Source organism: Coturnix japonica, chromosome Z (genome assembly GCF_001577835.2).
Source record: "Coturnix japonica isolate 7356 chromosome Z, Coturnix japonica 2.1, whole genome shotgun sequence".
Classification (NCBI taxonomy): Eukaryota; Metazoa; Chordata; class Aves; order Galliformes; family Phasianidae; genus Coturnix; species Coturnix japonica.
The window spans coordinates 65,063,415-65,074,686 of NC_029547.1; the positions used below are offsets into that span (position 1 = coordinate 65,063,415).

At 43.4% G+C, this 11,272-nt stretch overlaps 1 long non-coding RNA gene and 1 other non-coding gene across 5 annotated transcripts in view; both read left to right on the forward strand.

The window, feature by feature from the left end:
* LOC107306700 overlaps positions 1-10,916 on the forward strand; it is a 27,837-nt gene extending 16,921 nt beyond the window's left edge. For 2 of the 4 annotated variants that reach the window (XR_004305547.1, XR_004305546.1), the window contains 2 exons: positions 6,586-6,695; positions 7,944-8,267. This is a non-coding gene — a long non-coding RNA (uncharacterized LOC107306700). Of the gene's footprint in view, positions 1-6,585; positions 6,696-7,943; positions 8,268-10,510 lie in introns of those variants that run through there. The other 2 variants (XR_004305549.1, XR_004305548.1) reach the window with 2 other exon arrangements.
* Positions 2,298-2,480, forward strand: LOC116652563. Its single transcript, XR_004305723.1, has one exon. It is a non-coding gene; the product is annotated as a U2 spliceosomal RNA (small nuclear RNA).
* Positions 10,917-11,272: the final 356 nt, after the last annotated feature.

The window sequence follows — 11,272 nt, forward strand, 5'->3', positions numbered from 1 at the left end:
CCTCACCTTACCCCTAATCCCATCACCTCTCCCCCAGGCTCCAATACTAGCCCACAAAAAGTGGACATGGAGATTTGAACAATGGGAAAGAGACCTTGTGTGACTTCACCACAACCTGCACAACCCCTTTCCTTTTCTTCTTGGTTCTAGTCACAAAGCTCACAGGAATACAGATTGCCATAGAGTCATGATACTTCAGTGACAGCTTTGCCTGGAATTCACGCAGGTCATAAGGTGTTCAGTGCTGCTACTCAGCCACCTTGAAGGTTTAGTTTACTGTCTGACTGGCAGAGCAAGCACCCACTGCCATCCCTCTGATAGGCATAGCCACCTGGGACTATATTGCATCAGGGCAGAGAACTGCTCATCTCAAGCAATCAGCTTACAGCAAGCTGCTCTGCCTACCACTGCAAGAGCAACGTGACTTGCAAGGCAAGAACACGTCAGGCTGGTGCAAACACCTGTTGCAGTGTTATCTCTGCTCTTCTTCATCAATCAATCATTGCCACTTCTGGATGGTGATAGCTGGAAATCTGATCTGTTACTTTTAATACAGGTTCTGTTGCTCTTCTACTCGAGGATCAAACAGGGCATGTCTTAAGTAAAGGACATCGGATCAGCTGGTCTTCTAAGAAACAGGTGTCAACACTGGGTAACAGCCTGGAAATGAAACATTTCCTTTCACCTACAATACTGTGTATGAGCACATTTTTGTCCCCAGCAGTTACCTCACTGTCCCAGACTGACCTGGGCTGTCTGACAGGTACCTACCCAGTTGCTTTTTGCTCCCACTCCCCAGAAAATAAGGTGAAATGCTCATGAGTTGAGGTTGGAACATGCAGATTGCTTGCTCATTGCCATCACAGACAAAGCAGACTCAGCTTGGGTAGCTTAGTTTATTGTAAAGAGAAAGCCAGGCAGAGAAAACAAAACTAAAAGCTCCTTCCTCCTATCCCCTTCTTAACAGGCTCAGCTTCACTCCCAGCTCCTCCCCTTAAGTGGTACATGGGGAAAGGGAATGGTGTCTGTGCTCAGTCCACTGCAGCTCCTCTCTGCTGCTCCTTCCTCCTCATGTACTTCCCCTGCTCAAGCACAGGGTCTCTCCTGTGGGGCACCGTTCTATTGCTCCAAGGCAGGTCCTTTCTATGGGATCCTGCTGTGGTTTAACCTGGCAGGTAGCTCAGTACTGCACAGTCTTTGGCTCATTGCCCTCCTTCCAAGTGGGATGAGGGAGAGAATAAAAGAGCAACTAAGTAGGTCTTGTGGGTTGAAATAAAATTATTTGCTAAGATAGAAAGAAAAAGAGGGAAAATAGTTTTGCCTTTCTGTAGTATTTAACAAGTGAGGCACAACAATAGCTCTGTACAATGCTGCTTAGCAGCAACTATAAACACTGGTATGCTATTAATGTTTTTCTCCTAGAACCAAAACATAGCATCATACCAGATGCTCTGAAGAAAACAATTCCATCCCAGCTGAAACTAAGACAGGTACAGATCTTGCCTCACAGATGCCATTCCTGCAGCCCCTCCACTAATAAAGCCTTGCCACACAGACCCAATACACTTACAGAATACACAGTGTGAAGCATAACTGAGTTCATTTTATTTTGCTTGACAGTGTCTGTATTCTTCTGTTAAAATTGCAGGGCATGTCCTCTGCTCCTCCTCATTGAAAGTAAAATGGTGTATAAATTTATTTTATTTTCCTACTAACTAAATATTTAGTAATCCCTTGCCACTCCACTGAGATTATACCTGCATTAGAAATAGCAAAGTGGTGTTGGCCAGTGCTTTAACAGCGTGTGCTTGTATCTTCAAAGCACAGCAGTACACTGACACCAAGGACAAACTGCTGGTAAAATCAAGATTTTTTTACCTGATTGCTGGAGGTTTTGATTTTCAGCAGGATACTGAGGTTTCTCATAACACACGTTATGTGGACAAATACAACATGTTATTAATAATGGCTAGAATCACTGTGGCTACTTTCTACGAGGCTTCCAGGTTTGCTAAACTTTAAATAGATTCATAGCGTAGTATAAACACACAGTTTATACCTGACACTTTTCACATCATGCTGCATGTCTATAAGGTGGTGTGCCTTCTTGTGAGATTGCCTTGGTTTTCAGCACAGTTCTGGCTTAACCACGATGACAGTGGTTGCTTTCCCCATTGTGCAACCAAGAGTGTGTATTTTGAAACCTGGCGTAAAGCAAAGTCTTGTAGAGGGGGTTCTTTTATTAGATTTTTATTACTGCAGCTTGCTGCTGGGGGGATCCAAGTAGATGGTTTCAGACAACTTCTTAGCCTATTGGCTAAGATCAAGTGTTCATATTTGTTTAATCTCCGGTACTTTGAGATCTCTCTCAATGAGAGGACTATATATTAAATGGATTTTGGGGGTCAACAGTTGGACCCAGAGCTTGCTCCCACCACTCTATGAATCATCCCAGCACCTGCAGGCATGGTGCACACTTGTTATTTTGCCTGCTCACAAATGTGGTAGTTCAGGTCTGTGGCTTCAGAGGGTTCCTAAGCCTGTAGCTGTTGGTGAAGGGCAGCAGGGATATGATTTGTGTCAGGTGTGACCAGGAGGATGATCTGCTCCGTATGATGGTGGAGCTCAAGGAGGAGGTAGAGCGGTTATGGAGTACCAAGGAGTGCAAACAGGCAATAGGCTGGTGAGGATGCTGTGGAAGGTCCACCTGTGAGGTTGTCTGAGGCAAAGCAATTGACTCCATGCCTCAAGACCTCTTCAGCCAAGAAGGAAAGAAGGGTAAAGGAAACTCCCTTCTGAGAGGAATGGAGGGCTCCACTCCATCAAACAGTGCTGTTGTAGTTTCTACGGAAATAAACAGGGGGCATTACTTTTGGAGCAGCTTATGTGTCTGCAGACCAAGACAGTTCCTCTTCACCCAGTGTGGCCCAGGCAATCCAAAAGGTTGGCCATCCATGAACTAACACATCAAACCAACAACGGACCACCTTTCCTTATCCTAAATAATTATATTCTCATGCATTTATTTTTGGGTGTTGAAGCTCACAGTAATACTTTTGTGCAGAAGGAGAGATTGTTGCTCTCTGTCATGAAGAGCCTGTTGTTTGATTATTTATTTGAGAGCACAGATCTCCTGGAATTCAAAAGAAAAGTACTCATCAGTAACTAATGCATGTTTATTGTATGGCGATTCTCACTGCCTCTGGTAGGAGACCAGACTCTTCCAAGACAACAAGTAGTCAGCTCCTTCATGTGGAGAACTGACACTTTGCCATGTGACTAATTATTTTCCTAATTAACTGCTGTCAAGCTCTTGTTATTGTCATTATCTATTATCATTACTGTTATTTATTTAAAATGTTATTATTTTAAATTAAATGATCAAACCAGACTTATTCTAATACAAGCAGCTGTTCATTACCAACACAAAAGTTAGATACTAAGATTTATACTTAAAAGATTTATAGTTAAAGCCTGGCTAATTTAAAAGGTGCAAGTGGCTTCATATTTATAGACCCTGGTCTATACATATACCCAATTCCAACATGCTGGAGCACTGAGTTGGAGAAGCCAGCAAGCTCACCATCCCTGCGTGTGGAGAGAGCATTTCCTGCTCTTCAAGGAAGCTGCATAAGGGGTGTTACCCCTACCCAATGCATTTCATGAGATAAGGGCAGCTCATTAATTGTGATGGCTCTGATATTATTATCAGCCAGGAATTCACAGGAAGGATAATGGGCAGTTGTTTGCTGCTGACTTTGGCACTGAAGCGTGTACAGCCAACCACATAACACAAGCAGTTGTTTTGCTTCTGTGTTCACCGTGGGGTGCTGGTCCACATTTTTAAACAGCCCACAGTTATAGAACTTTCTTCATTCAGTGGTCCAATAGAAGCAAGAATATATATATTTTTAAATATATGCCCTAAATCTTCTAGCCTAACCCAATTTTCAACCTGTTTTAAGTGTTGCATTGGTGAAAGAAAATAATTCCAAGTCTGTTTACTGTAATCAAAATCAGAATGCACATTGGCATGCGGGTGGTATTTTAATCTGTTTTTCTTCTTATATAATGACACACATCCCTATTCAGTTAGGTGACTCATCATATTCTTCATCAGCAGCGTGCTCTGAAAAACAGCAAAATGCATTCCTAGCAATTAGCTACTTCTTCAAAAACTTATAATCAATCAAGATTGATAGAAAGAAACAAGGTTAAGCCCCATTTGTGTCATTTAAAATGATAGTGTGGTCTATTTTGGTGCAGCATCAATTTAAAATGGCAGCATGGTGTGTTTCATTCATACCCATACCCACCTGTCACGTAATCACACGTTTAATTCCATTTAACCACCTACATACATCAACCTGCTTTTCACCTTTATTCCTTGCTCTTTCATGCTTCACCCAGGCTAATGTGGTCCCAGAGCTCTTCTAAAGCAGCAACAAGACGTGTTTGATATATTTTTTATTCTTTAAATTGCACTTAAAAGCTTTCAATTGTTCTTCAGCTTTGATGCCCAGTTAGCCTGCTAATGTGCTGCTAGAGAAACCCAACTCTGCCAAAAGCACACTAAGAGGAGGAGCACGTTTCACAGGTGCTGCACAGCAGGCAATGCAGAGAGGATCTCTGACCAGTCACTGACCAGTCCTCGCCTGGTGCATGAGGCTCTACAGTCAGGCCACATACATGGGACATCCCAAGCCTCACAGCTGTGTGGATTAATACCAGATAGTTCAATTAGTTTGACTTTCCCTTACAAATGGGATTCAGAAATCGTTTTAAAGTGGATGATCTGAATGAAGCTGTTTCTTGTGGGCAGCTTGGTATCTGTGTAGGTCTGAATCAAGCAACATCTGCAAAGAATGGTGGGGTGAAAGTCAGACCCAGACATGAGGATTTTGTCCACAAAATGGAAAATATTGCAGAGTCACAGTTAGTTCAATAGGTGGTACTCCAATATTAAGATTCTTACTTAAATATCGTACTTATTTTTAGGAGTCAGTGAAGAACAGATACTACAAAAAAAAAAAAAAAAAAAAAAAAAAAGATGCAGAGGATGAATAATCTTAGTGCAGAAAAGGATGCCAAAATGTCAGTAAGTATAAAAATTGCAGATCTCGGAGCAGCTGATAACAGATTCCAGCAAGACAATCTGTGGCAAACTCTATCACAAAAATAACACTGGAGATTTTGCTTTGCTTGTGCCTACTCAACAGCCATATCCTATTTGAGTGCATTCCTTGTTTCTGCCTAATGAACTGAGATGTTATTCAGAGTCAGGATTAAGGAGTTAATTGTAGTTTTATCTGAGATCTTTCATTAAGGCTGATTTAACCCATGAGTTTGATACAGACTTGTTTAGCATTAGGGATCAGCATATTAGTTTAAGGACCAACACATTTAGTTTAGCAAAAGGAATCAATGAGTGCTAGTTCTAAAGCTTTCCAGTTTAGCTTTGTGTGGAGCAAAGCTTCACAGAAGCACTGCAGTCACAACAGACCACATTTATTTTTGCACCCAGCAGGCACAAGGACTTCTCACTTGGATTTCACATATATTGTTTTGGGTTGTGTTGCACCAAGATAGGAAGTTGCTTGTTATGGTGTGACAAGCAATGGAAACTTGTCAAATTGGAGAAGAACAGCTAAAGGTAGCCTGAATGTCATTGTGATGAAGGTGATGATGGAGAAATGAGGAGGAAGTAAGTCGTCAAAGACCATCAGCTGCATCTTGTGCTTGTGGACTGGCTGTGTGAAACCCATGTGGTGGGGAGGAACAAAAAGTTGGTGAGACAGCTGTACTAGTTGTCTATGGTGTGAATTTTAGTGATGTGAATTTTAGTGATGCATTTCAGTTTGTTCTCATAGTAAAGAACTTCCCCTTGATATCCAAACTAAATCTTCCCTCCCTCAACTTCAAGCCACTTCTCCTTGTCCTATCACTATCTACCCTTTCAAAGAGTTGACTCCCCTCCTGTTTATAGGCTCCCTCTCCTGCTGCCACACACTCAGCCTAATCAAAACCCACGTGTGTTACACATGGCATGCACTTGTGCCACTTGGTGAGTAAAACACAGTGATTACTGATAATAATATTTCAACCTACCTACACGTGTGTGCCTGTGAAGACGTGTTTTTGTCATTAAGCAGACATAAGTTTCCTTGTTTAACTATTAGACTTGGGCTGGTGTTATTTCATAAAATAGTTTAGTAAATTAACATGCTTGCTGTGGAAGAAATGTCCAGAATAATTATGTTGTGGTGACAACAAAAGTGATTTTAATTGGTTTCCTGACTGCTGTCAGATCTGGCATTTTTTATGGACTTGGCCACTCATTTAAATCAGTAAAACATGTGTGTTCAAAGTAAAAAGCAACTTCTCTGTTCTATGTTTCAAGCCACACCAGGGTTCAAAATTAAAGTACAGCCAGTTCAAGTTATGGCAAATAAAATTATACATTTTGATATGTTGGCTAAACACAGTCCTGTGAACAGTGAAAAATATGCAGCTGTGCTTTCCGTTTGATAAAGGAATTCCATCAGTTGGAATTTCAGCAGCTGGAGCAGTTTATCTGCCTTTCAGGGACACCTCGGCCTCCTTTTCGCTGTGACTAAAGGGAAATCTTAGAGTGGCTCAATGAAGACCTCAGGAAATCTTCAGGAGGAATCTGTTCTGATCTCACCTCGTGTGTGGTAAGTGCCCAACTGATCTAGTTTCAGGGTGCCAAGCTGTCATCCTGAACATGCCTATGAGCCACAGTTTTATTCCACCCACCAGGCGACAGAATAAGACAGAGCACTCAGGGTTTTTTTTCTCTCCTTTGAGTCCAATTTCACACTGCAATTGCTACAGTTGTTTTTCAGCTCCTGCTGTAAAGGGAAGACTGTAAGAAACAATTACAGACCTTTTCGGAGCACCGCTTCCAACCCCTTTTCAATTTCACTGCCTACAGAAACACTGTATTTTTCTGTCATTTCTGTCGTACCCATTCTGTATTTTTCTGCTGTTCATGTTATCACTGCTGAGTGTGTGGTGCCTCAGTATTTACCTCTCTAAGTAGCTCTGAGTCAGTGATTCCTACCGCTGCCCTGCAGGAATGCAATAGATGACTAAAGGTTGTTTGGATGCCAGTGGATTCCTGTTGCACCTGAGGCCCATTGAGTTCCTGCCTTGCCCTTGCAACCACTGATTTGGCTAACAACAAATGCTCAGTCACAGAAGGACCAGGCTCCTTTCCCAGAGGAAAGCGTAGGTAAAGGATGTAGTTGCTTGGCAGCTGGGATATAACATGCAGTTACGTGTCAGCTTTAGAGCTCTGTTGGATGAGGTTTCAATATCAAGACAATTTTGACAATGTAGTTTTGCTGCTCTTGCTCCTCTCAAAGGGCAGCAGCGGTGCTTGACTTCAGAGCTTCTGTGGTTGAGAGCACTGCTGGGGCACAGCTATCAGCAGGTTTCTGCCAGCATCCACATCCAGAGATGTGTGCTGCTGCAGAGTATGGGAGCACAAACATTTTAGCCTCACTGACATGACTGTGTGCAAAGGGAACTGCAAGCAATGACCTTTTGATACAGAAGTTTCTACCAGTTAAATTTTCTCTGAACAGTATGGGTACTTCACATCCATGCTGCACTGAAGGATAAAGATAGGCAGCTGTTCTGGTTTAAAAGAGTGAAAATGTGTGGGATTTTCTATTGACCTGGGAGATTTTCTTTGTCACGTTTTTATAAGCCAAAAAGAATCTCCCTTTGAGCATGACTCATACTGCAGGCACCAAGAAGTGGTTTCTGGCCAGAAGCCTCCAGGAAGAGATAAGGCTGCACCATTCATGGTGTTGTGGAACAGCTCAGAAATGGCATTTCTTATTGCTCAAAACACTGCAAAAAAATGTCATTAGGACCTATCTGTGCCTCCATCTGTATTTGTGCCTTGCATCCAGCAGTGCATAGAAGTGAATGACACATAATTAGACTGGGAAAGGAGAACAGCAACTTGTGCAACCTCTGATGAATACTACCATGGCAGAACTGGTCAGATGCAGCTCTACGGACATCACCAAGAGGGGCATTCTTGGAAGAACTCAAAAATGCTGTAGAAGATACGGGGAGTAGGAAACGTGCTACACAGCAGATAAGAACAAGAACACCCTCAGATCAAAACTGCACTGACTCTTTTGTATTTACTGAGCCAGAAGTAAGGCAGCACTCTTATTTTAATGGTTTTTTGACACTTCTCAGCTCTGAATAAATGTGTTTCTAAAGGCTGTGTCTGTAAGGGGTGTCCAATGAGGAGTGACTTCATTGTGCAGGCACGGCCCCTTCCACCTTTTCTTTGCCCACCCCTACTCAGCACCATTGCCAGCCCTGTGCCCCCTCACACGTTATGCCAAAAAGCTTCACTGTAAATGACTCTACTCCAGCTTGCCACAACTCAGTGGAGAGCATGCACAGCAAGCTTCACTGAGGTTGGAATTTCATTCAAGAAACCAAAGTGAAGTTCCAACAGAAACCACAGGTACTTTCTGAGACACACTGCAAAGCACACTCGGTGAGGAAACCGCTGCTAAATATAACAGACTGCTGATTAATGAGTAAGATTTCATGCAGCAGGAAGGATTTTTTCACCAGCTTCACTGGCATAAACACTCAAGGTGTAGGAAACCTGGAAACGGGGAGGTGGGGCTGCAGGTAAACAGCCTTAATTTACTATTGAGTAGATTCTGCTGTACTTTCAGAAATGAAAGAAAATCATGTTTTCACAAAAGAACAGGAAAACACCCAAGCCTGAGATAATGCTCCCAATGTGACAAACAGAGTGGAATAAAACATGTTAATTACAAATAATCACTACAGGAAACAAATGCATTTCCATGTTAATACAGTGCCATTAGAAATGATTCATATGGGAAGGGATATGTACAGAGACTGCTTATGAATGACATGATTTACTGTAGGAAATGGAAAAGCTGAGGTGGAAAGAGGAAGGCAGACAAAGTGCCTTCTTTTATTTGGAACATAAATGCTGAAGGTGTTGGAGGTGTGACTGAAGCACTGGTGCTGCTACTTGCGATGTGGATGGCTAATTGGCTGGGAAATCACAGTTCTTGCAGGTCTCACTTTGTTTCTATTCCTCTGTGTGCTGATTTTAAGTATTTCTACAGTCAAACTGATAAGGAGATGTAGAAGCTGTGTGAAAATATGCATGTTTTATCAGTTGTTCGAAGTCCTGGAAGGGACAGGGTTTATTGTATCCTTTGGTGGAGGCGTCCATGCAGGAGGGGTGCTGTTATGAGCCTTTGCAGCTCTGCAGCACCCAGTGTTCCCTTTGGTCAGCATGCAGTACAAACTGGCAGCACTCGTTCCTCATCTATGTGTGGTTGAAGGCAAAAAATAATAGCCTGAGCAGGCTGAAAGACAAGCCTGAAAAACAAGAAATCTGACTGCTGGAACATGGTAATAAATATAATATTGTGATTGAGAGCAGAACAAGTGGATAATGATGAGAAGGATGCCTGGATTCCATCAAACTGAGGCAGCCACAAAGCACCTGTGATAGTGTCCAAAGGCAGCACACAAAGATGTATGGGCTGGATACATGGTGCTTGAGAACACGCTCAGCATAAGGAAAAACTGCCCCAATTTGAACGTGTGCTCTGTACATGCTGGATACTAGCAGCCAGCAAACCTAATGTAAAACAGAGGGGGCTGCCTGAGCTCAAGTCCTGGTGGACAGTGGTGCAGCTGCCCCTCAGCTTTGTGCTGGGTGCACACTTGGATAGCTCTGGAGATCTGGGGGGCTACGGGGGGAGGATGGGGATGCTGTGGCCCCAGAGCCTATCTGGAGCATGTTAGCTTGGTTCAGTCACTGCCCTGTGGGCAGGAGGTGGGGAGGGGGAGAGACCTTGTGGCAAGGCAGAGGAAGATCAGGAGGATGAAGGGCATTGTGGCTGGATGAGCTCCATCCTGCATGGAGAACACAGGCAGAGCAGAGGGGATCGCTGCCTGGCAGTGTTTTGCTGGCAGTGTAAGCACCACATTGGCAGGCTGCAGTTTGCCCCTGGGGCTGTCAAAAACTCCTCAGCATTCTGCAGCAGCAGGGCATCTGCTGACAGACAAATGGCTATTTATAAAGCTAAGTAAATGAATAACATAAATAGCTTGGTTGACCTCTAAGACATCCAGGTGAAGAGGCTTGCCCTGGTGCTTGGCAGGCAGAACACCAGCCTGGGGGGCCCTGGGCCCAGATTACTGCTCTGACAGCTGTCACTTTCTCGCCTGGAAACACTCAGCAACCACCGGACAGGCAGAGGAAATATTAAGACTTGGCCTGACAGCTCAGGGCACTCTCTTGAGGCACAGGATACAAAGCCAGGCAAGCATGTTGCTGACGCAATGCATTGCAATGCTCCACTGCTCCAGGGCCAAACATGGAGCAGAGTCTGGCAGCTGGGCAGAAGGAGGACCTGTCACCTGGGCCTTCTTACACTTCCCTGCTTTCTTTCTGCAGAGTTTAGTGGTTTTCATGCTGTGTAAAGATGGAAGAAGCACACAGAATGGGAGCAGTGAGTATTTCAAGCATGGAAAACCCACATGAGGAACAAAAGTTTCTGTTTTGTGAAAGGGAGCTGGTCACTAAAAGTTCCTCAGAATGAGTAAAATGAAACACGAAAGGAAGTTAATTTTAAAACACTGTGCATTGTAGTCTGTGACCATTCTTTCACACTGGAGGGTTAAAAAACCTTTTATGAGAGGAAGGAGTTTAATGTAATTTATACTAGAAATGAGGGCAATTATTTTTATTCAGGCTTACATTCTGGCACTGACATTTTTTGACTCCTAAGCCTGTGGGACCCTGCTGAAGATTTGTAAATGATGTTATCATCCGTGCCTCAGCAAATCAGTACAATTGGCATTCTGGCAGGACAGGGGTAAAAAGGGACCTGAGCAGGAAAGAGGGAACAGCCACTTTATATCACATACCTTTTTCCAGCTCTAGGGCACTTATCAGTGAGCTCCAGCCACTGGGGTTACACCAGAGATGAATTTAGCCTGTTATCTGCAGGACTTTTCAGTATCGTTGTTGTTGCTGTCCCTGTGTTGCCACTTGAAGATGTTCATGGCATATGGGGATGTACTGAAACACAAAAATCCTTCAATTACTCACCAAATGCTGTCAAACTTGTAGGTGGCTCAGTATTCAAGCAAGCAGCATTTTCAGTGCCCAATTAGTAGCAGGATGCTGTGTACAAGCACACAGCATACTTGGCAA